Consider the following 27,899-nt stretch of genomic DNA (forward strand, 5'->3'; position numbering starts at 1 on the left):
TGCCTTTGAAACATGGGAGGAAACCAGAGCACCAAGTGGAAATCCACATGAATGCAGGGAGGACATGCAGACTCCACACAGAAGTCACACCAGCCGAGAATCAAACTGGAAATGCTCTTGCTGTGAGGCAACAATGCTACCGCTGCAATATCGCACTGCCAATCAACTAAAGTACTTCTGAATTCTTTGCATTGTATTTTAATACCATATACAAGTCTTATGACCTTCTGTTATTTTGATGGGATTCAGTAAAATCATTAGCAAAAATTACCATGATCATCATCAGCCCCTTTTCCCATTCCTACATGTGATTGGGGAGTGCTGTGTAAACTGCCACTAGATGTCTTAATTCAGAGCTACTCTTACCTTCTTCAGTAGTCATTCCAGACTGTTGCAAGTTTTCTCAGGCAATCCATCTATCTCCTGGCCTAATGTTCTCATCTCCATTTTCCTTCCATTTTTCCCAACTATTGTTTAGTAGATCATCTATTGCTTTGCTGTTCATGTGACCAAACCACTGTAATCTGTTTGCATTGATCTCCTCTGCAACTGGGGCAACTTTGGCTTCTGCTCTGATGCCCTCATTTTTTGGCTGTTCCACAACTGCATGCTAAAAAAATCCAGTCTTATTCCATTTTCTAATGAGTACTATATCTGTTTAATATATATTGAATAATGGAGAAGTTGACCATTATAGTGTTACTGGCATATATAGTTCTATACCACAATTTGTCCATGTTGCCTTATGAAGTGGCTGGCCTCTCAGTTATACAGACTATTAGAATTATCTCTAAGATGTTCCTTGATGAGTAACTTAATAGTTCTAATGATATTACCAGTATAACACTAACCACACCCATGATTAATACCCTAAATCACATTTTCAGTGTCACAAGTGAAGAAATAATTCACCTTTTACTTAATCCCATTAATGATACTTTATGCCAAAACATCTTAAGGGTACCACTTGGCAAAAAAGGGTGTACCACTTGACAAGAAACAAACAACCCCCCCCCAAAAAAAAAAACCAACAACATAAAACTGTCTTACTTTCTTTGTATTTGTGCATTTGGAGGAAAATAACTGTGTACTAAAAAAAAAAAAAAAACACTTGACACTATGACTACTGTCATATGACAACCTGGACCTGGATAGAATTCACTGCTGTAATACTACATCACTGTGTAATACGTTCCAATATTTCATAACCAGGTAAAGTACTTCTAAACTCATTATAATAGCAACTGTAAGCTTCATGTATTCCTGTCATTATAGTGATGTGAAACAGTGAATTCATGAAACTGCATACAATAATATTTCTCTTGAATATTCTGTACCTTGCCCAAATAACATTGTAATAATTCTTCTCAATAGCAATCTTGGCCTAAACATTTAATATACATTTTTGGCATGCCATCAAAGCTAATAAAGTTCTCCTCCATCTGCCATATTTAAATTACTCACTTAAAGTAAAAAATTTCATATTGTACATACACAAAGTAATACTGGTACCCCCAAAAAATATGTCCTACTTAAAATAACAACTTAAAACCAGATCTGGCTGGCCTAAGTTTAATTTAAAAACTGTGACAAAAAAGAAAAAAAAAAGAAACGTGGATTGCATTTCCCATTCATTACAATATAAGACCATAGTTTTGCACACTGCTGAGCGACTGACATCTTCACTCAGATTAGCCCATCTAAAGCAACCTTTTAAACCAAATGCTGAATAAAACAAAAAACTGAAATTGACCACATTTCCCATTCAGTACAACATAACAAGTGGCTTATAAATACTACACATGGAAAATCCATACATATAATCCCCTCAAAAACAACTTTGTCCAGTAAAATTAACATTGTGAAAATGTAATTAATTCTTGTGAGAATGAACATAAACATTTAAAATACAAGAATAAAAAGTTAAAGAAAACACTAACCACAACAAGGCAATTAAAAAACAGCATTACTAGTAATAATTCTGATAATAGTTATCTAAATTAAAACTAAACTAAAACCACAACTAACTTCAAAGCTAACAAATCTTAACATAAATGTCGAAGCTACTAAAATATTTAAATCAATAAAGTGTCACTTCAAAAATTAACATTACATCATGCAAAAAAATGGTATATCCGAATAGGCATCTCTAGCTGTAAGAATGGTGCTTGTGTCTGATACCCTCCTTGGTTGCTTCCCCCAGCTTTCTACGTGAAGGATTTTCCTGTTTGGCTCCATCTCTGTTTATTCTTAAAAATGCAAGTGTCCTAAGATGTTAGGACAAAAAAGAAACATCCTTACTTTCTGCAATAGTCAAATAAATCAGTTATTCTGTATCTGAAACACCTTGATATGATATGAAACAGCAGTAACAAATCAAACTCTATAAATGTTAGCTTTTGTTTTGGCAAAAATGAAATGCACTCCTTTGCACTGTGTGTGGACATCGTTTGTCTTGAAAATTACACTTTTACATAGAAAAACTCTCAATTTGGGCATCTGGAAAGGTATAAAACCTACCTTTGAAGTAGATATTGGATGGGTGTGAAGACAGCTGGAGTGGATGACTGAAGAGGAGCTCAAGGACACAGCTGATGATAGATAGGGAGAACAAGGAAATTACTTTTTCACAAAAGCATTATCAAACAATATAGAAATATACTGTCAAAATTGTAAAGCAATTTATAAAATTCAACAAAACAAGCACAGGGTCCATTTTCTAATCACAGTAATACCATCTGTAAGTGGGAATTATAGGGAAATAATTGTCCTCCCAAGGTTAGGGAGTACCTCCTGTTATGGCTTTCATAAGTTTTATCGTTCACAGCACCCATGGGTGTTTGGCTATTTTTTTCTCTCTCATTACTACCCTGTTTGGCTTATTGTCAAATGATACATGTTTTCTTAGACTTAAAAATGTTAATAGCTGTATATTTCATTGAATGTGTCTAATTTAGAATGTACTGTTGCCATACTATTTCTTTCATAAGATTAATTTCTTCAGTACTAAATAGAACTATCAGTGTATTCCAGATTTATCTTTAAAATCCATCTGTGAAGTACCCTGAGCCAGATCTGCAGCTGCTGTCCTTTTCTTTCTGTCTAGGACTGTTATTTGGACTTGGTGGAAATCTACTTAACCTCCATGAAGTGCATTAAACCAGAATCTGTGCAGTGGAATCAGCTAAACCTGCTGCTGCCCTTTTCTTCCTTGTTGTCGGGAACTTGAATAATCCTAACTTGCAGATAAGTTAAAACAAGAACTTCTTATTAATAGGGTTGCTGGACATTATTTTATCCTGAGATGCCAGTAATTTACAATAAGTTGTATGCCACTGCTAGATTTTCACAACCTACAGGCTACAAAACTGCTCTGCATTCATATACAAGAGTACATATCCAGCTGTGAAATCTTTATGAAAAAAATAGATCAGAAAAAGATTTGCAATTTTCCAAGCATATGCTTTAAGGTTAGTAATTTTAAGGTTAGTAATTTTCAGAGATGTACTTAGAATTTTTATCAGAAATATGTTCATGCTATGCACTGTGTGTGCCCATCAGTACAAGTTAATAGTCATCATCATTACTTAATAAAGAGAGATACATTTATCAGCAAATTAATTCATTATTAATTAAAAGGATATTTTTGCAACATTTATTTCAATTTTCTATGAAAGTTCCAGCAAAAAAATATAACATTCCAGCATGTAAGTCATTTAGATTACAAGAAAATACTAAAAAAAAAAAAAAATAATGACTCAGTGATGCTCAGAGTTAACTCAACTTAACTAAATTAAAATTGGCCGTATACAAGATGTCACATTTTGTATTCTTCAGAAATGAAAATATCTTTAAGAACATAATATAAATAATACTGTAAGCTGGACAGCAAGGGAAGGGACAGGAAACTGTGGTAACTTTGATGGAGTCAATGTTGAGGAGTGGTAGGCCATTGAGTTCCCTTATGACAGAGCAATGGATGACACAGGGTGAAACTGAAGAAAATGTGCTACAGGATGATGCTATACAACTTTCTACAGAATGCTCACAGAAAATGAAGAACAAAAAATGTGCCATCAGTTTAGAAGAAAATGAGCTAAGAGAAGAGTTGCTTGATTTAATAGTGATAGATAGACATATTAAGATCAATAAAAGGAATAGACTGCAGAAGGTCAATAAAACCCCAAAAGTCAGAAGTTTGATAAAAATAAATGAACACAGTAATAAAGACTGTGCATAGAGATCCATACAGTATAACAGATGTAAACTGGATTTATTACTGTGCAACTAAATTATTAACAGATACATTTCTACTACAAGAACTCAGGGTAGTAGGGGAAAAGAAGCAGAGAAATTGAATGCCATCATGGAAGTATCGAATAGAGAAAGTATAAAGCAATTAAGACAAGAAGTGTCACTATTAAAAGAGTATAGAAGAGGGAACAGATCAACAAAAATAGTCAGAAAGATAGATGTGATAAAAGCAATGCACAGTATTATAATGGATTGGGATTTATCATGCAATATCGCAAATAATAAACTAAAAATATCAGCACAGGCAGAAAAACTTAGAAGATACACAGATAAATACAAAGAAAAAGTACAAAATAAGCAATTTATTGATGGCCCAAAAACGTTTTACACAGACTTGGGAAACAAGGTAAAAGGAATTGAAAGACCACCAAAAAAGAAGAAACAGATACATTTTGGAGAAGTATTTATGAAGATCCTGTGGAACATAGCAATGATGCTAAATAGACAGAAGAAGTAGAAGAAAGAATAAGATGTTCAAAGGTACAGGATATGAAATGGGATGAAGCAACAGCCAGAGAGATTGAAACAAAGTTAGGAAAAGCCTCTAATTGGAAAATCCCAGGACCAGATGCAGTACCCGACTTTCTGGTTAAAAGTATTAACATCTTTGCATGAAGATTTAGCCATGACTAAGAACTAATTATATGCATACCCCAAACAGACACCAGCTTGGCTAACAACAGGAAAAACAATAGTCCTACTTAAGAGTAAACCTGCAAGCTACCCTAAAAAGTATAGACCAATAACTTGCCTTCTGATAACTTCTAAACTATACACTGGAATTAATGCTGACCATGTTTATAGTAATTTAGAAGAAAACTCTATTATGGCAATAGAACAAAAGGGCAATACAATAAAGTCATATGGAACAAAGGATCACTTGTTAAATAAAGTCATAGTGTAGAGCTGTAAAAAGGGGAAAATTTAAACATGGCATGGATTGACTACAAAAAAGCATTTGCCAGTATCTCACATTCATGGATAAAAGAGTGTTTAAAAATGTATAAGATAACACTCTACACTGATAAACTACATGACAGTGATCATGAAACAGTGGCAAACCACTTTGTAGTTAAGCCATGATAAAGGCAAATTAATATTCCAGGAATAAAAATCCAAAGGGGGATACTCCAGGGTGACTCTCTGTCACTGTTGCTCTTTTGTCTTGCCCTTAATCCATTAAGCTGTCTGCTTAACAGATTAGGTGGTGGCTATAATTTGGCTCCCAGAAAGCAAGAAAGTGTAAAGACTTCTCATCTTCTCTTTGTCAATGATTTAAAACTGTATAGCTCATCAGATGAGGAACTAAAAACACAACTGCAAGTAGTCCAGACTTTTTCAGATGATATAAGAATGTAATTTGGTCCTGATAAATGTGCAAAAGCAACTTTTAAAGCAAGAAAGCTACAGCACCAAGAAAACATCAGTTTGGGACAAGAATGTGATATAAAAGAACTTGAGCAAGATGAAGTGTATAAATATTTGGGAACAGATGAAGGGTCAACAATAAAACATGAACAAATGTGAATAAAACTTAGTAAGGAATATTTTAGAAAACTTAAATTAATTTTGAAAACAGCATTGACATCTAGGAACAAAATTCAAGCTATAAACCAATTTGTTCTTCATGTCCTAACTTACAGTTTTGGTGTGATTGACTGGCCACAAAAGCTGTTGGATAGATTAGACAGGAAAACAAGAAGAATGCTTCCTGGTTATCAAATGATTTATAAAGGTCAATGCATACCAAGATTATATATTTTCCATTCCAAAGGAGGTATGGACCTCCTTGAAATTGATTACATGTACAGATCTGCAATTGTGGGACTGCATACTTATCTGCTGACCTCACAAGACCCAAACACAGTGAAAATTTTGAAACATGAATAGAATAAATCTAAGAAGACTTCCCTTCTTAGTCTAGCCGAAGCATATTGGCATCAAGCAGGAATAGAAATCAAACCAGAAGTAGAAAAAAATCAGGCAGCAACTGAATGTGCCAAAAAGCAAAAGAAAGAATATAAGGTGAAGGATCAGATGAGAAGGCAAGAAATGTGGAAAATGCATAAATATAGTTGCAAGTATAGAAAACTACTGGAACAGCCTCATGTTGATCAGGATTGAATGTAGGAATGGTTAAGGAGAGGCGGATTCAACCCAAAAGTTGGAAGGTTAATACTGACCGCCCAAGATAGTGGGTTATGTACACATTGGTTTACAACGTCCATTGAACATATGGGAGGAAACAAACAAATGTAGGTTTTGTAAACTGAATTAGAAACAATTGCATATCCTGTTGCTGGTTGTGATATACTAATGGCAGAAGGGCTGCATACTGAAAGGCATAATAATGTGGCAAGACTGTTGCACTGAGGATTGTGCAAACATTATAATATTGAAATAGCTGAAAAACACTGGAAATATGAGCTGAAAAGCATCATAGAAAATGATGATGTCTACATCACATGGGATTACCCATTACCAACAATTTAAAAGATAGATGCAAGAAAACCAGATATAGTGGTCCATGAAAAGATGACAAAAGTCGCATTGATCATTGAATTCACTACACCCAGTGACTACTCTTGTATACAGACAAACATAAAGTCATAAAATATCAGGATCTGTAGGCAGAAACAAGAGCATTGTGGAAGAAAGATACTCAGGCAGCTACAATAGTAGTAGGATAAATGGGTCTTATAAAAAGAATCTCAGTCATATTTAGATATTTTACCAATACATGTAACTCCATACAAACTGCAGACGGAGTCATTACTGGGCACATTGCAGCTGTTGCGAAGAGTACTCCTGGTTGACATCAAAGATTGAAACTATACTAATTTCATGAACTTTAATCATACTTTGAGTTAGGAATGGGGTCCATTCCCGTCATGGTATTAGAAACCCAAAAGATATGGAGAAATTAAAAGATTGTAACCAATATTGTTTCAAAGAGAAAAATGGAAAAAAGTCTGTCAAACAGAATATTACATTTATACTTAAAGCCCATATTATTTCAAAATGAGAAAGACAAATAAGGCTGATCATTTGAACTAAGTCATCGTGATTCTCATTATACCTAATTAAAGGGGACATGCTATCCTCAAATCCCTTTACAATATTCACCTGTCTGCACAAAATTGAACAAAGTAGAAGACTTAACAGTGTACACTAAATCCACAGATGGATGGCTTACTATGCAGTCAGTCAGCCTCCCATCTTTATGTGGTGTCCTGCATCATAGGACAAAAAGTGGGGTTTTGATGACTAGCTGCTTCATATGTCTGGGCCTGACTCACAGAGCGGTACCCATTTATAACTTGAGTACATGATTATTAGCCTTGGTTTCAGCATGAAAGCTTTCTTGTGGAAGGGTTTGCGATCACATTAATATTCTGTGAAATTTTCATCAGCGAAAACAAAAACATAAATGCTATAGTAGATGCATAGGAAAACTCTGCTACATGAGAAAATCAGTTTAAATTATTAGTCTTAAAAAACATGACTAGGCCTTCTTACATGAAGAAATGATCTATTTACAGGCTTCTTATGTTACTTTGTCCATGTCACAGAATTTGTTTTCTTGCTTTGGTGATAAAGGAAGGGTAGTATAACAGCTGGAGGATTCAGAAATATGTAGTGCATTGGTCGGCAGAGTGCAACACATTTCTGATGCACAGGCCAATGTAATAATATAGCAATATGCAGGTACTGGTAGGCAGCCCTATACAAAAGTGTTCTATGGATTGGTAGGGGGGACACTAGTGTGCTTGCTGTAATTATGCTAAGTGTTAAATTTTTATGTTTTATTTTATTTGTTCTTTGATAACCAGGAAAGTCTGACTGAGTCAATGGCGCATTTTCAGTGGAGGCCTGGAGAGAAAAGCTCCACAACAGATTTAAAAGCATTTAAATTCTAGTTGATGAACAATTATATGCAAGGGAAGAAAAGCCCCACAACTGATTAAATATTTTACAATGAGCTGGGGGAAAGGCTACAGAAAAACACATTTATGGTAGCTTATAAGTTATTATATACAGGGGAACAATCCCCACAATAGATATAAACACAAACAGATTGAAATACATTTACAAAAATATTACTAGATAAATTCCAATCAACTGATATCTCTGAATACCCCCAGTGTCTGAAGTACAGTGGGCATCACTACCATAAACTTAAAACTAAAGCATGTACAAATATGCAAAATAAAAATGAAGAAATGAAAGTCAGTCAAAAATGGCCTAAAAGAAGTTGATCCCAGGCCAACGAGCCAACTATACCATTAGCCCACTGCAACCTGGGCAAAAAAAAAAACACAATCATATTTTACATTCTGTCATAGAAGCCAATAATGACACAGAAGCAAAGAGAAAGAGAAAAAGTAAAGACATTCAAAGCTTAAAAATATTAATAAAACACTCAAAATGTATGTATTATAAAGACTGCCAGAACAACTTTTATGAGGATATTATATTTCTTGATGTGTGTATGAATAATTTCAACCTTGTGAATTATATTTGTTCATATCTCTCACAGTGCAAATATCCTAATAAAAGTTATTTTATTAGTCATTATCTTCCATTACACTGTCCTGACTATATTGTCCACTTGTCATATAGTGTCATACAGTGTTCCCTACACAAGCAGAACAGCACAACAGGTTGAATTAATGAAACGTGTCAGATTCATAGGTGCATAGGAGATTACTAGACTAATGGCGTAAGATCCTTTTCAAGCCTAGTCAAGATAATCTGATTTTACCCATTATATGACCTCTAGGGGCAAGAGGATGGCATGGATTTGTGTCTAAGCATTATCTTACAGACTGGCCCTGTCCATAAGGGACATAGGCACCAATCCAGGTGTGAATTTTTGATTCCCCATTCACTGAGCCATAGTCTGCTTAATGTGAATAGGAAGATTGTTCCAATGAAAGCAATCTCTGAGACACAATTCTGTCCCGACAGCATGTTTTGTTCAAGTCACTGACTAAATTTAGATCCCTAGATCGGGTGAACCTCATGCTGTTTGAATTGCAGATGTGTAGCAGCTCCATCAGGATTGGATTTGTGAGTGCCTTGTAGGTCAGGCATAGGCCACCCCTTAATGGGTGGTAGCAGACAGAGGGGGATTAAGTGATTGCCTCCAGCTTGCAGTCATTGGCAAACTTTGTCATTCAGAGGCCTTCCATGTTAGCCATGACTTCAGAGAGGTATATTCCGAAGAAGAGTGGTCCCAGCACTGAGCCCTGTGGCACACTAGTAGTACCTTCTTGCTGGATCTGGATTCACCAATTTTAACACGTGTCCTGCCCATGAGCCAACTGACTACCCATCTGGTGATGTAGAGATTTATGCCAGTTTTGTGAGTTTATTTATAATACCTGAGTGGGGAATTGTGTCAAATACCTTAGCCAGGTTGAGGTAGGCAGTATGTACTGCTTTAACCTCATCCATGGCCTTAATGACTTTCACAAAGAAATCCACCAGATTTAGTAGGCATGATCTGCCCTTGACAAAGCCAAATTGGGTCGGGTCCAGTGTTTGGAGGTTTCTTATGTCGTTATTTATCAGATCCATGATTATTCTTTCCATGGCCTTGCATGCAATACTAGTCAAACTTATGGGTCTGTAATTTCCTGGGTCAGTAGACTGTCCCCTTTATGTAGAAAGTGAAGAAGTGGAGGCGAAAAGGGAAATTAGTACTACTTGGTAATAATATAAAACATATATACTTACTCACTCCTCTTGTTCTCGGTCCTAGGCTCACAAAAAAAAGATGCAGTAGCATGATGGGTGCAAGCAGTTCAGAGCTGTCCATCATGGAACACTTATAGAAGAAGGCAGTGTTATCCAAACTGTGGAAATCCAAAACCAAAATAACAATGGACTTATTGCACAAAGACTAAATACCAACAATGTTTAATGTTTAAAACGTATTCTCTAGAATTTTAAAAGAGAATTAATTAAAATTATTACAAAAAGGTTATTTATTTGTTCCCATAAAATAAATAGGTCAGTAAATGCCATTACTGATTTAAAGTGTCTTACATGAAAATTGTAAAGTTTTATTTTTAATGATAGACTTCAGGATGCTAAAATGAACAAAGCTGTTTTGTTCACACCTACTAGTTTTAATCCTTCTGCAGCCTTTTATTATGTAATTTGAAAAAGTTTGTGAGAGAAAAATAAGAACTGTATTAACTAGAAAAACTTATTAAAAGGAAATTCAGTTGAAGAAACACTTTGGCTAAGGACCCCACCATTATGATTGTGAAGGCAGATAAAGGTGGGACCATAACTGTAACTGTAGTATATATTGTTATATATGAAAATAAATTGTTTTAGTTATTATCTGATGAGGCTTTTTATAAAAAGTTGCAAGACGGATGTTAAAAAGGCATATCGACAGATTGATGGTTTGTCAAGTGATGTTCAGTTTAATGGAAGTATTACAGATGACATGTAATTATTTTTTAAAGTTGATAAAATAATGGTGGGTGCAATTTTCAGAAATCAGAAAATTCATGAAAATGAATATACTTCACATGTGCTTCCTATTGTGACGATAAAGGGAGATATTTTTATACACAAATGCCTCAAAGATACTGTCAGTGAACAATTTTCTTACATAGACAGTTTTCAGTTTGCTGAGAAAAATAAAAGAAATAAAATGCATTATAGTGACATCTTATTAATTGTAGATGTTAAGTACCTTTAAACATTCATACCCATGATATTTCTTAGACTGGTTGTGTTGGATAATAAAAGAGAGTAACAATTATTCAGTGTAAGAGACACATTTTACTACTGAACATGTGGATTATATATTAAGTATTGTTTAGTTTAAAAGTAAATAGCAGAAAAGGGAAATTTATCTGAGTGATTCAATTGCCTCTAATTATGCAAACTCTTTGGTTACACGGAACAGAATTATTTGGAGAATGTATTTTTCCTAAAGTGCTATTTAATAATGATCCTCCTCCATAAAAGGGGCTGTAAAATGTACTGTTATTAATATAGAAAAAGCAAACAATGGTTAAAATACAAGAAATACAACTGCAGTTAGATGTAAAAATGCACATGCTAACAAGTTATCGCATTTCAATAGCATGCATCTTGGATATTTGCAAAGGAAGATAATCAAGCATCAGTGCTGCAGAGTTCAAGAGTTCCATCCATCCACAAGCTCTTTTTCTCATTTTTTGCACATGGGATTGAGGTGTCAGTTAAACAGTGACAGTCATCTACAGCTAAGGTGCACACTGCTGGGTGGCTAGCCCTGCCACAGTTGTTCTTCCATACCACTCATACATATGCACACTCACAGCTATAACCAATTTAGAATGACCAATCCACTTACTGCATGTCTTTGCAATGTGGGAGAAAACCCATACAAACACAGTGAGAGCATGCAGATTCTGCACATAAGGCACCCCAGCTGAGAATAAAACCAGGGAACCTCTTGTTTGGAAACAACAATGCTATCCACTGCACCACTGTTCTGCCCTTGCCAGTGTAACAAAATATATATATTTTCTTGGTTCTTTAGAGAATAGATATATAAAAACAAGATATCCAAATAAACTCGTTAATGGTGTAATAAGCAACAGTGAAAATCAAGTGAGAAATACTGATTGCAATATAGGAACTAAGGAGATAAATTCATGAAAGTCACAAACAGCAACAGTTATCACCTACACATCGGGTAGTAGTGACATAGGTTCATAGGTTCATAGGTTTATACTAGGCTATCTGCCCTAAGGCATTTATAAGCCTAGCCCAAATTTTTGTGGCTTACGCCACCCCTTATATGAAAAAATACTGTGCCCATTAGTTTGTTGTGCCTCTGTCCAGCAGTGACACAGATATGATTCCCGGGGTAAACCTATGATCTCCCATCCACAGGTCTAGATTTCTCTTGAACAGTACTCTTATATATTAAAGATATAGTCAAAAATAACTGGAGGATTTTTGAAGCCAACTCTGATGTATTAGAAAAAGTAGGTGATAAGAAATTATTTATTAATAAAGGAAATAGAAATTTAAACGATCATTTTCTATCACAAAAAAATGATATAAAAGTAAAGAGCAAAGCAGGATGTAGAGGAACCTTAAATGCATGTCATGTAGTACGTGTAGGTTTATTCCAGATTCAAAGTTTTTTTTTATATTAATAAATACAATTGTTTGTTTTTTCCTTGTGGTACAGAATGTGTTGAATATGTTGCTGTTAGCTCACTATGTGTTTTTTTATGTTGGCAAAGGGAAAGTAAGGTAAGAGGTAGGATATATGAACACACTTATGCAACAAAAAACAAAAATATGTTGAATGCATTATGCAGTATTAAGTGTGTGGGTTTTAAGAAGTCTTCCTTATACATTTCAAGAGATGTTCCTCAAGTTTCAGTAGCCGACAAAAAAAGAAAAATGATGAACAGCATAAGGCTGAATGCTTTTTGCCATATGAAACCATTGCTGGTACAATTTCTAAGTGGCACTGGCAACGATTCACTTTTGAGGGAGATTTCTCCCTTCTTCAAGTCAGTGCGACTGTGGAGTTGGTATATATAGGTTGAGGGGGTGTGTTTTGCCCATTTGGTTTTTGTGCATTTATTTTTTCATTCTTCTGAAAAGTTAACTTTCAGAGATTCGGAGTTTCATAATAGAACCTTTTAAAAAATGTTTTATTTTACATATTGGGTTATGTTAAGGAAAATCTTGGGGGAAATAGGATCTATTAAAAGTAAAATAATATGAATGCCAAGTTTTACTGGATGCATGTTTCAATGGGAATTGAATGCATGTATTCATTTCAAATAAGTAGCAAATCAAAAAGTTTGAATTTTAATAGAAAAGACAACTTAATTTTTAAAGATTTATATGTATATGATTGTGGTAAAATGCTGTGGTCCAAATTATCACACAAGACTGTAACAGATGTTTATTAAGTGCTGCTGCTGCTGAATCACTTTCAGATTCACGTCTTTGTGAACTGTAGAAGATGAAGGTTTATAGAGTTAGTAAACTAACTGATTTTTGCAACCTAGTTGACTTTCCTATTCTTTTACTGAAGGAATTACACTACAGTCAATGTTATGCACCTCAACTATAATGTAATTTGATCAACTGTGCTCAGACAATTTTTAGACTAAAAGATTCAGTGAAAAAAGAAATTTATGACAATACAAATCTATCTCTCTGTATAAATAAATAAATATATATATATATATATATATATATATATATATATATATATATATATATATATATATATATATATATATATATAATTTATATATATATATATATATATATATATATATATATGCATATATATGCATATGCTATAAATATATTGCATAATGCACGTTTACATAAGGGATTAGACAAATAGTATCTAATAAGACTGCACTTTGGTATGTTGGCGTGTTGCCTTATCACCAAGTACACACTTTTAAAAATGTAAACCACACTCTGTAGTGTCCTATTCTGTTTATAAATGCTACACACACACACACACACACACACACACACACACACACACACACACACACACACACACACACACACACACACACACACACACACACCAAATAAGGAAAGTGAAATGAATTCAATGTGTAAACAACATAAAAAATAGTAATTATTGATACAAGAAACATGAATATACCTCTGATTAGACTGTTATAGTCAATCTGGGTTACTCACATACACTTTCACAGACATGTCTTTTTGTTTAAAGGTGGGATGGTTACAATATTTTATGGTGCAGAAGTGCACAGAACTTCATATTCATCTCTCATGAAATGTTGTGTTCAGATCACATGCCATACTAAAGAGTCATCAGCAGAGGAGGTGTGCCAGTAACAATCAGATGTAGTTTTATTAGTGCATTTGTAGCTCCATTCTGCATCTTCGTGAAGTAGTGCATGTGAATACAAGAGAAATATTTAGCAGTTACTAATTAATTAATTTACTTTGTTGATTAGGTCAATTTCATTGAGACTATGGCAAATGCAACAGATGAGCATACATACACATGATTGTTTGTTGAAAGGTACAGTTGTAGCAGGGGTGGCTCATTGTAATAGGCTACTGGGTTATGGCCATTCTAAGCTGATTTTAAACTTGGTTAACATTTATTTAATTTGATTTATGTTTAATTTCTATCAACCAGCTGACTTTCCCAGTCCAGGATATGAACCTGATCAGCTGCTTACTGTGCATATATGGTGTTGCAATTTCTATTTAAAAAAAATCATAACATTGCAGGTCAACAGTCAACCTACTCAAATGGGTTCGGGCCAATCTAATATGCCCTCATTGCTGGGATGGTAGTAAGAGCGTAAATAACCCTCATGGATGCTTGGATGATGGTTGGCTTTGTTTTCCAGTACTAGTGATAGTTACTATGGTGGAATGGATGGGCAATGTTGAAATGGGGGAAGGCTTGATGGTTGGCATGCAAGGAGTGAAAAAAAAAACAGTAGAAAAAATATCATGAATTACATGGACTATTCTGACTGTGCCCAGATGACTGGGGATCAATTAGCACCCTTAGCAATGGTGAATGCAGGCAGGGAGGGAAGGAGGGAAGAGGTGTGGCACATACTCAAGTGCACACTAGGTATTGTTAACTTCCTGGCGGAGACTGGAAAGTTCACTTATCATGCTTTTGAAGGGTGGGGCTAGGAAGGCCTGGAAGGAATGCTCCTTGCAGAAGTGAGAGGACATCCTCCACTGCCATGCCTTTGCATGTCTGTACCCTAGTCTCACTGGAACTATGTGTTAGGGACAGGAAAACTAAAGATGAAAACCTCAAATTATTCCTAATGGCTGTCCACATGATGGCAACATGCAGTCTACCCTTGACCCAGTGATGAGTAGTGAATGAGCAGATTGGCCATGGATGGGGCTGATGATTTTATTTATTTATTTACTAGTTGGAAATTGGGTAAGAACCTTTTTCAGCCTTGACACACAAAGCACAACCTCAAAGTGAATGACTAACAGACAGTAGAGGCAAACAGTAAAAAAAAAAAACATTAATCATAGGGACTGATGCTCAAATCCAAGCAGGACCTCTGCCAAACCAGTTGTACAGTCTCATTAGTTTTGAGTTATACACAATACCTGAAGCATACTTGAGAATTTTCTAAGGAAAAGCAAGTGCAATTGATGTTATGCTTTGGCTAGAAATGTCCTGAGAAGTAGAACTGATGGTTAAAAATCTGTAATACTACAAAATCAGATCCAAAGATTCAGTGATATTTCGGGAAACAGAATACTGAATATAGAGTACAACTATGTCTGACTTGTTTCAGCTTAAGGACCTCCAGTATTTTACACATGTTGACTACAATTCCCTGAAGTTACCATATTAAAATATAACTCTTCACAAACTATCATTACCGGTGAAGTCATTTTTTTCTTGACGTGTTATCCTTGGCATAAATCCACGCTTTTCACAATACTGGGAATTTCAGAGTATCATACTAACAGTGGTCTGTGCTTTTTCGAAACACTGGGGATTTCAATGCATCATTTATTCACAAAGATATTTCTAGTCAAATGACATCTAAATGGTGATGAGCATCATGAAAATAAATGTTTTGGCACTTCAGAGCAAGAATGTTGTCTTGCACTTCCTGAAAAAACTCTACTTCATCCTTCAGGATTTGGAGGGAATGAAAGCATTTTTGTGCTATGTTTAGCAAAATTAATGCCAAATGATCAGCCTGCAGGAAAAGCTGTTCAGTATAAATAGTGATTGTATTGTAACAGATTAGCTAAGACTGCCTATCCTGAGACCAGAATCCTGTTGAAAAACATTTGAAACAACCAGGTGTTGTCATTGAGCATGCAAAAAACATCAAGGTACTACAGTGTCAAAACAAGAAAATATCTTACCCTAATAAGCAATTCAAAAGTACTTGTAATGGACCAAATGATTTCATCACAGTTTAGTGACTGAGAAACTGCTCTTAAGGGACAGACAGAGTTAATATGTGTCAAAAATACCACAGCCAGGATATTTTCGATAATGTGATTCATGCATGCATCCTGATAATGATTGTGTACCAGCCAATTCCTTATTTGCCTGTCCTGATAATAAAAATCTGCATGGTTTGACAGAGTATTAGATGTGATGTTAACCTGATATGACTGCAACATCATTTACTGGTGCCTGCAAAGTACCAAAATATGGTAGAGTTATTAGGAAAAAAACATCTGAATGGAATGGTTTTAACACATGGTTTAATAACAAGGCCTGAATCATAAAGATGCTGTTAAATAACACTATAGGCTGGATTCACGCAGTTAGTATAACCCTTGTGAGTGAAAAGACAACACAAACATTATGGTAGGGATGTTCTTGAATTCAGGAACCTTTATGAAGCTGGCCTTATGTGTTTCAAATGCATTTCGTACATTCATAGTAATTACTAAACTGTGTTCTCATCTATATGCTAATGTGGAACACAGACTTAAATATAACGTGTATTCCAATGCTTTAAAGGAACAGATAGAACCAGTTTACTTAATAAGTCTACTTAACTTGCTCCAAAGAACAGGAATCATTCATGACAAAACTTTCAGTCTACTCATACCCTTAAACTGGAAAATAGCACCATTGAATCTGCATGTTAATAAGCCTTGGCATTCATATTCAGTTTGAGTCTTCAAGTCCTAATAGCATTGACAAACTGTTATGATGTAATACTTTAAAAGCCAGAATTAACTTACCTCTGAAATATCTGTAACTTATAAGTTCTCAGATGAGTACTAGGCTAGCTGCCTTGTGGGTCATTTTAAACCTAACCAACTTCCCTTTTTGGGCCCAAATTAACCTATCCAATTTGGTTAGTGTTTGGCTTTACCCATTAGTGATTGGCCTTATCCATATAACTAATAAATTAAGATACTTTAACCTTGTATGATAGTTCAAATTTTTCAAGACAGCATTTGGTTTGTTGCCTCACAGCAAGAGCAGCAAGAGGTTCTCCGGTTCAGTTCTCAGGTGGGGTGCCTTCTGTGTGGAGTCTGCATGTCATCCCTGCATTTGTTTCCTCTGGGTGCTCTGGTTTCCTTCCACATTCCAAAGACATGCAGTAGGTGGACTGGACATCCTAACCTAAATTGGCCCTAGGTGTGCATGCAAGTGTGTGGTGCATCCTCTAAGGAGGGTTTGGCCTTGGGTTAGCAACCTGATCCCATAAAACCTGTACCTGCTATAGAAACAATGAGTGCTGAAAGGCTCTCATTAACCAATGTGCTGAATCCACAGGGGTGAATCCATGACCCAGGACAAGATCACAAAGAACACTCTAGTAACATAAAAATTAGTAAGTGTGTTTTGGAATCATGAAGAGATTGTTCTAAATAGGAGACAAAGATTCTGTAATTTAAAGATTCTGCAATTCCCTACTTCTAATATGTGACATCTTTTGTATAAATTAAACTTATTGCTTATCCATGTACCTAAATATTTTTAACAACCACTTACATTTGTGGTGTTCACCCCCTTTGCCAAAGTTTAATCATTAAAGACAAACCCCACCATTTCTTCTCACAAGCCAACAATGTCCAAGCACTGGCTAAGCCCAACACCCTTACTCTTATCAACTGATCTGGGTGTTCCCATTCTGGCTTATACACTATTAAACTCTTTCTCTGCTCAGTTGTGTAACATACCTCACTGCAACAAATTTAGAAAATGATTAACATATCTGCAAAAGGGAGCTACTTGTGTATGCTTTACTCAACTATCTGTCTCATAAACACAACTAAATCTAAGTTTTAGCTCTTTCATCCTACTTCTCTTTGCTAAACATTTCTACTAGCAGGTGAAATACCCTTTTTCCAGGATGTACCCAAAACAACAACACTCCACCTTTGCAACTACTAACATTTGCAGTTCCTTCCTTATGGCTAGATAATCTTTACTTTCTTCAGTTATTCTGCTGCACTGTAAACATGCAGCACTGTGCACTGCACTTCTGTTTGCTTTGTGGTAGGTATATGTTCTCCATAGTATTGTCTTGTCTTTATTCTTTTCTCATTGCAGAAGTGAACTAGCCTTTCAATACATTTGTGTTACTCCTGGGCAGTTACTCAAATGGATCTTCTCTGGATCAATCCAAAACCCCATTAAATGAGCATTAATAAATAAATAAATAAAATAAATACTTCTAAGGCATTATAGCTATGATGTAATTTCATATCCACCCTAGTCTAATCTTATTTATTTACTTCCTTGTTTGCTAAGTGAATATGTGAGCTGGTACAGAACCGTTTACAGTATTTAATCGGTTATTTGGCAATTACATAACAACATACCATGTTTAATTACATACATATGCAGCATAAAGAATAGTACTGAGACATTATAAATAACATAAACCTGACTAAGGACATACCTGTACAAAGAAATTACAACATTAATTAGTATTTATAAGGAAAATTTGAATTGACCAAATATAGTAATTTAGTAGTAACATAAATTTAACTAACTCGAAAAGTAGTAAAGATTAATAAGTATGACCAACTGGGCCCTCATTCATATCAACCTAAGTGGTCAGACCCACTCTGTATAGGGTCAGTCTATATTTCTGCACTCTTTTTGGTCCTTCTTGGTCACAAATGTTCCCTAATGGGATCACCAAAAGCATGATCCAGCTACATGACTTCAATATCAATGTTTTAGGAAAAGAGTCAACTCCTATTAACAAAATGTTACAATTCAGCTTAGTAAAATTAGTGCAATCACCTATCAGGCTTGGTACAAAAAACAACTAAAGCTCTATCTAGGCCTAATACCTAACAATATACAAAATAGATGTCTTTACATTAAGTCACTATCTGTGATTCCTTAAGTGACCACTCTGCAGTTAAATTCCTCTAGTCCTTTTTGTACCCCCTCAAATAATTTCCAGATAATCCTTCCCTAGAACTAAGCTAGCCATCATTAATACTTTCCTCAGGTCTGTAGATTGATCCATCCTCTTCAGAACAACCAATCCATCCACAGCTTTGGACTTATTCTTTTTCTGAGTTCTTACTCTATTTTAAGATTCACTGTTCCCAGTTACAAAAAGAAGGCTTAGAGTATATGTCTACCTCTGGCTAACTTCAGAGATTAAAGATAAAATGAAATCCAGGGATGTTATATGGGAAGCAAAGAAAATGGACATCTAAATGTACACCTGTATCCAGCATATCTAGGTCTCAAAAAAGATGTTTGCATTGTTACCAATTCAGCCAAAGTTACCTATCTTAGATAGAAACAGGCAGAAAACTGGCCTAGGCCAAAGCAGTTCTGAAAAACATTGAAATAGCTGACGTGCATTATCTAATCTCCAGTATGGAGAACATCAATGTCTGTGCTGTAACTGAAACCTGGTTCAAGGCTCCTGAGAGCACCCCGGTACTATTAGGTTTTACCTCATATCATGCGTTCCGGCCCCAAAACCCGGACCACACCACAAAAGGAGGGGGTGTATCCATATTCATAAAGGATACCCACACCTCCAGGTTGGTGGCAACACACGGAGCTTTGGAAACCGTCCAGGTGCAACTAACCATAGGCAAAACTGCTCTACAAATTGTAGCATGCTACAGGCCACCCTTTCAAACTCAGGAACCCCACACAGCCTTCCTGAAGACACTGGAGGGTATAAATGTATCTCCAAACACCATCATATTGGGTGACTTCAACTACCCGAATATAGACTGGGAACATTACTCAAGCCCTAACTTTCTAGCCCAACGGTTCCTGGAGTTCATAAATTCAAATGCCATGGAACAGTTAGTCACTGTTCCCACGAGAGGAGAAAATATACTAGATCTCATTATCACAAACATGGGGACAAAATGCTCCACACCGAAGTATATCCCTCATTGGTGAGATCTGATCATAAACTAATCTCACTGGAAATCCACATCTCGCCCCACCCCAAACAAAAGACCACAGTGAAGAACTTCTAAAGCAAACTTCACACTACTCAAGACTTGGTGTGGTATCCTTCAAGGCCCCTGAGCCAGTGGAAACCACAACCCAAGCTGCGGAAGCCCTTACAAATGCCTTCTATGAACACCTCCAGGACTGCATGGATCAGGCAATCCCAAATAAAACCAAGACTCTTTCCACAAAGGGCAAACGTCCAGTCTGGTGGACCCCAGCCATTAACAAACTTTACAATAAGAGGAGAAAGCTATTACATGATAGAACAAAATCCATAAATGGGAAGTCACCCCTGATCATTACTAGTACAAAAATACGAGCACTCATAAAATCAACTAAGGCCAATTTTGAGAGAAAAATTGCCATGGATTCAAAGGACAATCATAAGGCCTTTTTCAGCTATGTTAGGAACCTGGGTGGAAACTCCCAGATATGCTCAGAATTAGTCCAAAATGATACAAAAATCACTGAACCCATAGACATTGCCAACATACTGGCAGACAGGTTCAGTGCAAACTTCACCCTCTCCCTAAAGGAGAGATAACTATCCCAGCGGAGTGTAGCCTCCCAGACATCTCAAATGCGCAGGTGAAAGCTGCTCTCTCTAAACTAAAAACACAGCATCAATGGGCCCAGATGGTGTCCCCGGCTGTGTGCTACACGAGCTAAATGAGGAATTAAACCCGCACATAAGGCAGCTGTTTAATCTCAGCCTTACCACAGGATACATGCCCAAGGAGTGGCGTACGGCAACTGTGGTCCCACTCCACAAAGGCGGTGCCTCTACGGACCCTGGTAATTACCGCCCCATAAGCTTAACAAGTCTAGTCTGCAAAGCTATGGAGAGGATCATAATGGAGCTCATAAACAAAGATATAGGGACTTGCAGACATTGGACCCGACCCAGTTTGGCTTCGTCAAGGGCAGATCATGCCTTTTGAACTTGGTCGACTTCTTCAAATCAGTCACCAAGGCCATTGATGAGGGAAAGGCTGTACATACAGCTTACCTTGACCTTGCAAAGGCTTTCGACACAATACCCCACTCGGGTATTGTAGAAAGACTTACCAGCTTAAATGTAAACCCATATGTCACAAGATGGGTTGCAAACTGGCTTAAGGGCAGAACCCACAGGGTTAGAGCTGCTGCTGCTGTGTCAGACTCCAAGCCGGTCACAAGTGGTGTCCCACAGGGCTCGGTCCTTGGCCCCTATTGCTCGGCATCTTCTTCTCAGAAGTACAGGCCAACATGGGAGGACTTTATTGACAATGTTTGCAGACGACTGCAAACTGGGTGCCATAGTGGAAAGTGCATCGGACACGGATATCCTTCAGAAGGGACTCACGGAAACAGATAGCTGGTGCCAGAGCCATGGCCTGAAGTTAAACGCCAAAAAATGTATAGTCATACCCTTCGGGAAAAACAAGGTAACCCCAAGCTACCATATAGGTGGCAATCCACTAAGCACAGAAGAGGTTATCAGGGACCTGGGGACCCAGGTTGACAGTGGCCTTTTTTTTGACACTCACGTTGCTAAAGTGGTTAGAAAGACCTTCTACATTGCCCACCTGATCATGAAGGGATTCACATCCATATCTATTGAGGTTATTGTTCCCCTGTACTCTTCACTTATCAGACCAATGATCGAGTACAATGCCCCATTCGGAATGTATCTCACCCGACATCTGCAGCAATTGGAGAGACCCCAAAAGTTCTTCACCAAAAGGATAAAGGGACTCCAAAATCTGTCATATGCTGCCAGATTGAAGAAACTCCAGCTCTATTCAGTCGCATACCGTCTGCTCAGAGGTGACATGTGCCTGACATACAAGGCCATGTCCAACCCGGAATTAATGGACATGCTCCACCTCAAAAAATCCAAATCCACCAAAACCACTAGAGCAAGTGACTTAAACCTTAGCACGGATATAAATAGGACGTGCTGGAGGGATAGATTTATCACTCAGAGACTCCCTATGCTGTGGAATAAAATCCCGGTCCATGTGAGGCAGAGCACCTCGCTGGCTCTGTTCAAGAGAAATCTTGACCTGTGGATGGGAGATCGTAGGTTTACCCCAGGAATCATCTCTGTGTCACTGCTGGACAGAGGCACAACAAACTAATGGGCACAGTATTTTATAATATAAGGGGTGGCGTAAGCCACAAAACTTTGGGCTAGGCTTATAAATGCCTTAGGGCAGATAGCCTAGTATAAACCTATGAACCTATGAACCTAATGCACAAAAATCTTTCCCATCTATGAACATCTTCTGGTTTACCACTGCTTATGCCCAGAAATCCATTAGCAGCATAACCAACAGCATTTCTATGTAAACCCTCCCACATGACATTTCTGTAACCCATTCAGGCCTACACTATTTCCTCTTGACTGATATGTAGGCTGCTTTCCACTTAACACAAATAACTGTCATGCAAGTGAAATCTGTACTCCAAAAAATAAATAATGCCGGTGTCAATTTCTTCAAGCTTCATCCCACTTTTTTTTTAAAAACTTTCCTCCAGTAGCATTGTTAATAACCTACATCTTCAGTCTCTCCCTAACTAGTGCATATTTTCCTGCAGCTTTCAAGCAATTATACATTATTCTACTACCTAAAGTCACTTCTCACAAAGATATTAATGATTGCAGGTGCATTTCTAGTCTTTGTCCTATTACTAAATATTACAAAAAAAACCCTTCTGAATAAGCACCTGCTAAAACATATTAGCATCAGTGGATTGCTGTGTGATACACGGCATTGCTTTCAAAATGCCTTCAGCACTTTTACAGACCCTTTTAACTGCAACTGACTCAATTTATTGCAACTTAAATGAAGATCACGTATCCTCAGGACAGTTTATAGAGATGACCAAGTCATTTGAAACCATTAATCATGACATCCTTCTTAGGAAAATATTAAAACTAAATATGGACAGAACCCATTGGTTCAGGATTTGCCTTCAAGACAGATTATACCATGTTTGTTTAAATAATATATTTGCAGCTATAGGACTACTCACTACAGGTGTCCCACAAGGATCCCTTCTTGGACCACTGCTGCACTGCCTATTGGTCAGTGATCTATCCATTGAACTATCATATCTCAAGCTGGTCATGTACACAGATGCTATACTTGTCTTACAATCCAGCAGTAATGACAGTGTCCACAAACACAGTCTTCAAGAAGACTTCACACAGTTATACAACTGGTTTCTCTATAGCAAGCTGCTTGTGAACCACGTTAAAACCATTGTCATGGTTATCTCTAGCATCCAAGAAATTACCCAACATTCCTCCCATTCTTTTAATTGATCTCAGTGGTATCAGTACTCCCAACACCGCTGAATAGAAACACATAGGCCTAATTTGAAAGCCTGAACTCTCCCTTACAGAATACATTGAGGCTATAGTCAATAAAGTATTAACTCAACTGAAACTTTACTGCAAGATCACACATCTTCTTCCTACTAAGACTCACTTATCAATCAGAAAGAGCATACTCTTACCTAAGTTGAACTATGGCCTTCCTTTTCTGGTCAGTTAATAATTCCCACAGAATGCAAACAGTGGGAACAAAATTTGTAAATTTATGCTCCTAACACATACATTACTCCATCACTGCAAACTACTAGAAAATACCAACTGTCTATTAATGAATAATTGGGCTAACTTTCTCCTTAGCTCATTGATCTTCAACATTTTAAAGCAAGCTTATTGCCCCCCCCCCAAAGGAAACTTTCAATTCAAGAGAGGTTATATGAGCTGAGAAGTTCACTGAATAACATTGACTCCATTGTATGTCCATCATTCAATTTCACACTAGTTGACTCCATTGTATGTCCACCATTCAATTCCACACTAGTTGACTCCACTGTATGTCCACCATTCAATTCCACACTATGGAAAAGGGCTTTCTCTAAATTAGGACAAGCTACCTGGAACTACTTGCTCGATGATATTAAGACTCAAGAATCCCTTGAAACATTCTAAAAAGTCCTTAAACACTTGCACACTCTATCTGCTTGCAACTGCTGTTTTGTTAATGGTTAGCTACTTGAAACTACTTTCCCAATGATATCAAGACAAAAAAATCCATTGAAACTTTCTAAAAGAGTCCTTCATGAACACCTGTACACCGTATCTGCTTGCAACTGCTATTATGTTAATGGTTAGTACATGAACTACAGTTCTTCTAAAATTAATCAATTATTTTCCAGATACTTCATATGTATGCATTAGTATTAGTTTATCTTAGTATTTGTCCTTCTGTTTGTCTAATTTTGTTGTACTCTTCCCTGTTCAAAGTGCTACAAATATAATTCTTACATATAACTATGTTATTACAAAATCTCAGATTTGCTGCAAATTCTGAAAATGTTTATTCCTTCATGCCAAGTATGTACATTCTGATATCTGAGGTATATTCAGTAAATAAAGTTGGCTTTAATTGGATGCAGGGGTTGTCTGTAGATAAAAGTGACTGACACTGTTGCCATCTGGATTTATTATACTGGCTTTGTGGGAGTAGTGTGCATATTTTTTTCACTTTCTGTACCAGTCAAACATCAGCTTTGCACTTAAGAAGTAACTTTCTGTGGTGGTCTGGGTAGGATGTGTGTGATAGCAACTGATCAGTGGCAGAGTGTTAGAGTGAATAGTGTTGCCATATAAAATCACTTGGTACTCCTGATGAGTTTTTGCTGTTCATTCCTTCTATGTGTAGTCCTTTTCTATTTGTGAGTTTTATCCAAATACTTTGGTTTCTTCTCCCAGACACTCAACAGTATAATATATGTCTTTGGCCATTCATTCTTTTAATTTTCATCCCATCAGAGTGGTACACAGAAGATAACTGTCTTTTTGGTGGGGTAGTAAGGTAGGCACTCTTGCAAGAAAGACTGAATATATTTCCTTACTCATGATTTTTCTGTTCAGACCATCATTATTAAGTCAAATGTTAGTTAACATCTAAGCTGCACCATGGTACATTTAGAACAAGCAGACCACCATCTTTATTCAGTTACAGTAATCTGTCTGAACGATATAGGGTTAGAATGAGGGGCAAACAGATGAGAACACTTGGGGAGTGCAGGGTGGACTAGATGGTAACAGGGGTACCCATGGAGTGTTGATTACAGCTAGACATCTAAAGTATATATAGTCAGCAAAGTGGCTATAATGTGTGGGTTTGTACCAAAGCAGTCTGTGGATGAAAGTGAAAGACAACGGCAAGGATTCACGAAGCCTCCGTGTAAGAGTTATAACTCTTACACGGAGGCTGCAGTTAAACTGAGTGATGTCAGCATGCTTTGCATATTCATGAGAGCATGCTGAATCACACCTAAGTCTAACACGGTCCATGTAAGACAGTAGGGGGCGTATTCGTAAGCCGAGCCCTGCAAGCGGACATGCCCCCAGAAGTGTAAAAGTGCCCAAAGTAAACACCCACAACAGAGTCCACGGAAATGTGAATAAACACAACACAACACATGCCCCCACAGACTATGAACATAAACTATATAAATGAACATGTTATATATTTTTTTAAATTGTAAAGATGTTTAACCGTGAGTGCTCGTTTATGCGTGCGTAGTGCAGCTACAGTTAGCAGTCAGTGGGAAAGCATATAGGAACTAAATATGCAAAGTAAACCAAGAAGCAATAGCGTAGCGGTAGAGATGTTGGCTGAAGAGCAGGCATTCATGGTTTGAGCGCCCACAACGCCAACTTTTATTTTTAGCAAAATAAGCACGAAACAAGTCCCTGACAAACATGTATACATATAAAATCGGATCTACCTGACTACATCGAAACTTCAAAAGAGCAAAAACGACTTCACCGAAGCCAGAATATCGACAGTTCACAAACATAACACCGCATACACTCGACACATCACAACAACAAACAAAACAAATCCCCTGTCCAAAACCCACACACACAACACAAGCACACCAAAATCCTTACAAACCAACACTAACCCATACATACACAACTATCTACAACCCTAACCCAAACCCTTACCCTAAGGTCCGTCAGTATCGCACACTCACCTAACCTGCGCCTAACCCTAACTCACTTAACCCGCCCTAACCCAAAACTATCACTACTGCACCTTACCTAACCCGGGCTAACCCTAACTCACTTATCCCACCCTATCCCTACAGACCGCCAACATCGCACACTTACCTTACTCGCACCCTTACCTAACCCGCGCCCTAACCCTAACTCACATATCCCACCCCTATCCCTACACACTGTCAACATCGCACACTTACCTTACTCGCACCCTAACGTCCGTCACTACCGCATAATTACACATCCTTTCCCCATCTCAGTGTTCTCAGCGTCGGTGTTCTCCTCCGTCGGTCTTCTGCCTTGTCGATCTTCTGGCGTCGGTGAAGTCGTTTTTGCTCTTTTGAAGTTTCGATGTAGAGAGGTAGATCGATAAAATCACATTTAATGTAAAATGTAATGAAACAGTCCATTTATTTTGAAGAAATGTGAGGTAACAAAACAATAAAAAAATGCCACATGTGCCTATAGCTGAGCGACAGTTTAACAAGGTGAGTGCATCTGCCTGTAGGTGAGCAGTGGTTTAACAGGTGCAAAATAAGTGCCCGTAGCTGAGCAGTGGTTTCACATGCTCAAACTGTGTGCCCCTAGCTGAGCTGAGATGACTATGCGTGCTGACAGCCAAATGAGGCTTAAACCAGCGCACCCTGTTTGTGCGGAGTTACGCACCGCGCCTACAAGCTAACCGACGGGCAACGTTGAGCAAGCTGTAACAAAACTGCCTTTACACAGACACACCCCCTAGCCTGTCTAGACAGTCAGAAAATATAAAAAGCAGTGGCCAGGTTCAAACCCAGGATACAATGCACCATAGTCAAGGTACTGAACCACTAAGCTACGACAACTGTACTCAGGAATGCAGTAATAGCACATATATAGGAATGAATAGAAAGTGGAGCATGACAAAGCAGGTCTTGTGAAGTGGATACAATTCCAAAATGGCCAATCACAGAAAAGTGCGGGAAAAACAGCATATATAAGCCCCACAGGCGGGAATACACAGCATAAACGATTGTAGAACTGACTTGCAGCCAGAATGTCAGGTGTAGGTGAGGGTAGTTGCTTTTGAGCACAGAGGTGGGGCATTGAGGAGTCCAGATACATGGTCTGGCTCCTAGTCCACAATCATGAGGCCCAACTCATGCAGGGCCAGGTCCTGTGGGGAGCATATAGGGCTGAGGCGTGGGACCGGTTGGCTCATGATCTTACCAGTGCCACAGGGATGCCAAGGACTGGTGAGCAGGTCCATCACCACCATGCGGACCTGAAGAGACGCAAGCAGGACCAATTGAACCTTTGGATACAGGAGGCCCGGCAAATGCCCAACGCCCCACTACTGAGTAAGTTACATTTAATTATGTATTTAAGAAATTAAATTAGCTGATATTATGGAGATGTGTATTCCAATATTACTCCATTTATATTACAGCTGCAGGTGTCCGGTCTGCAAACCAACGAGCCTATGGCGATAGGCTGGTGCGGTTGCGTCACCAGGCAGGTCAATAATTCACACCCAGTAACTGTAAAGAAATATAAAAGTAT

This window comes from Protopterus annectens, chromosome 2.part1 (assembly GCF_019279795.1).
Source record: "Protopterus annectens isolate FY-2018-M chromosome 2.part1, PAN1.0, whole genome shotgun sequence".
NCBI lineage: Eukaryota > Metazoa > Chordata > Ceratodontiformes > Protopteridae > Protopterus > Protopterus annectens.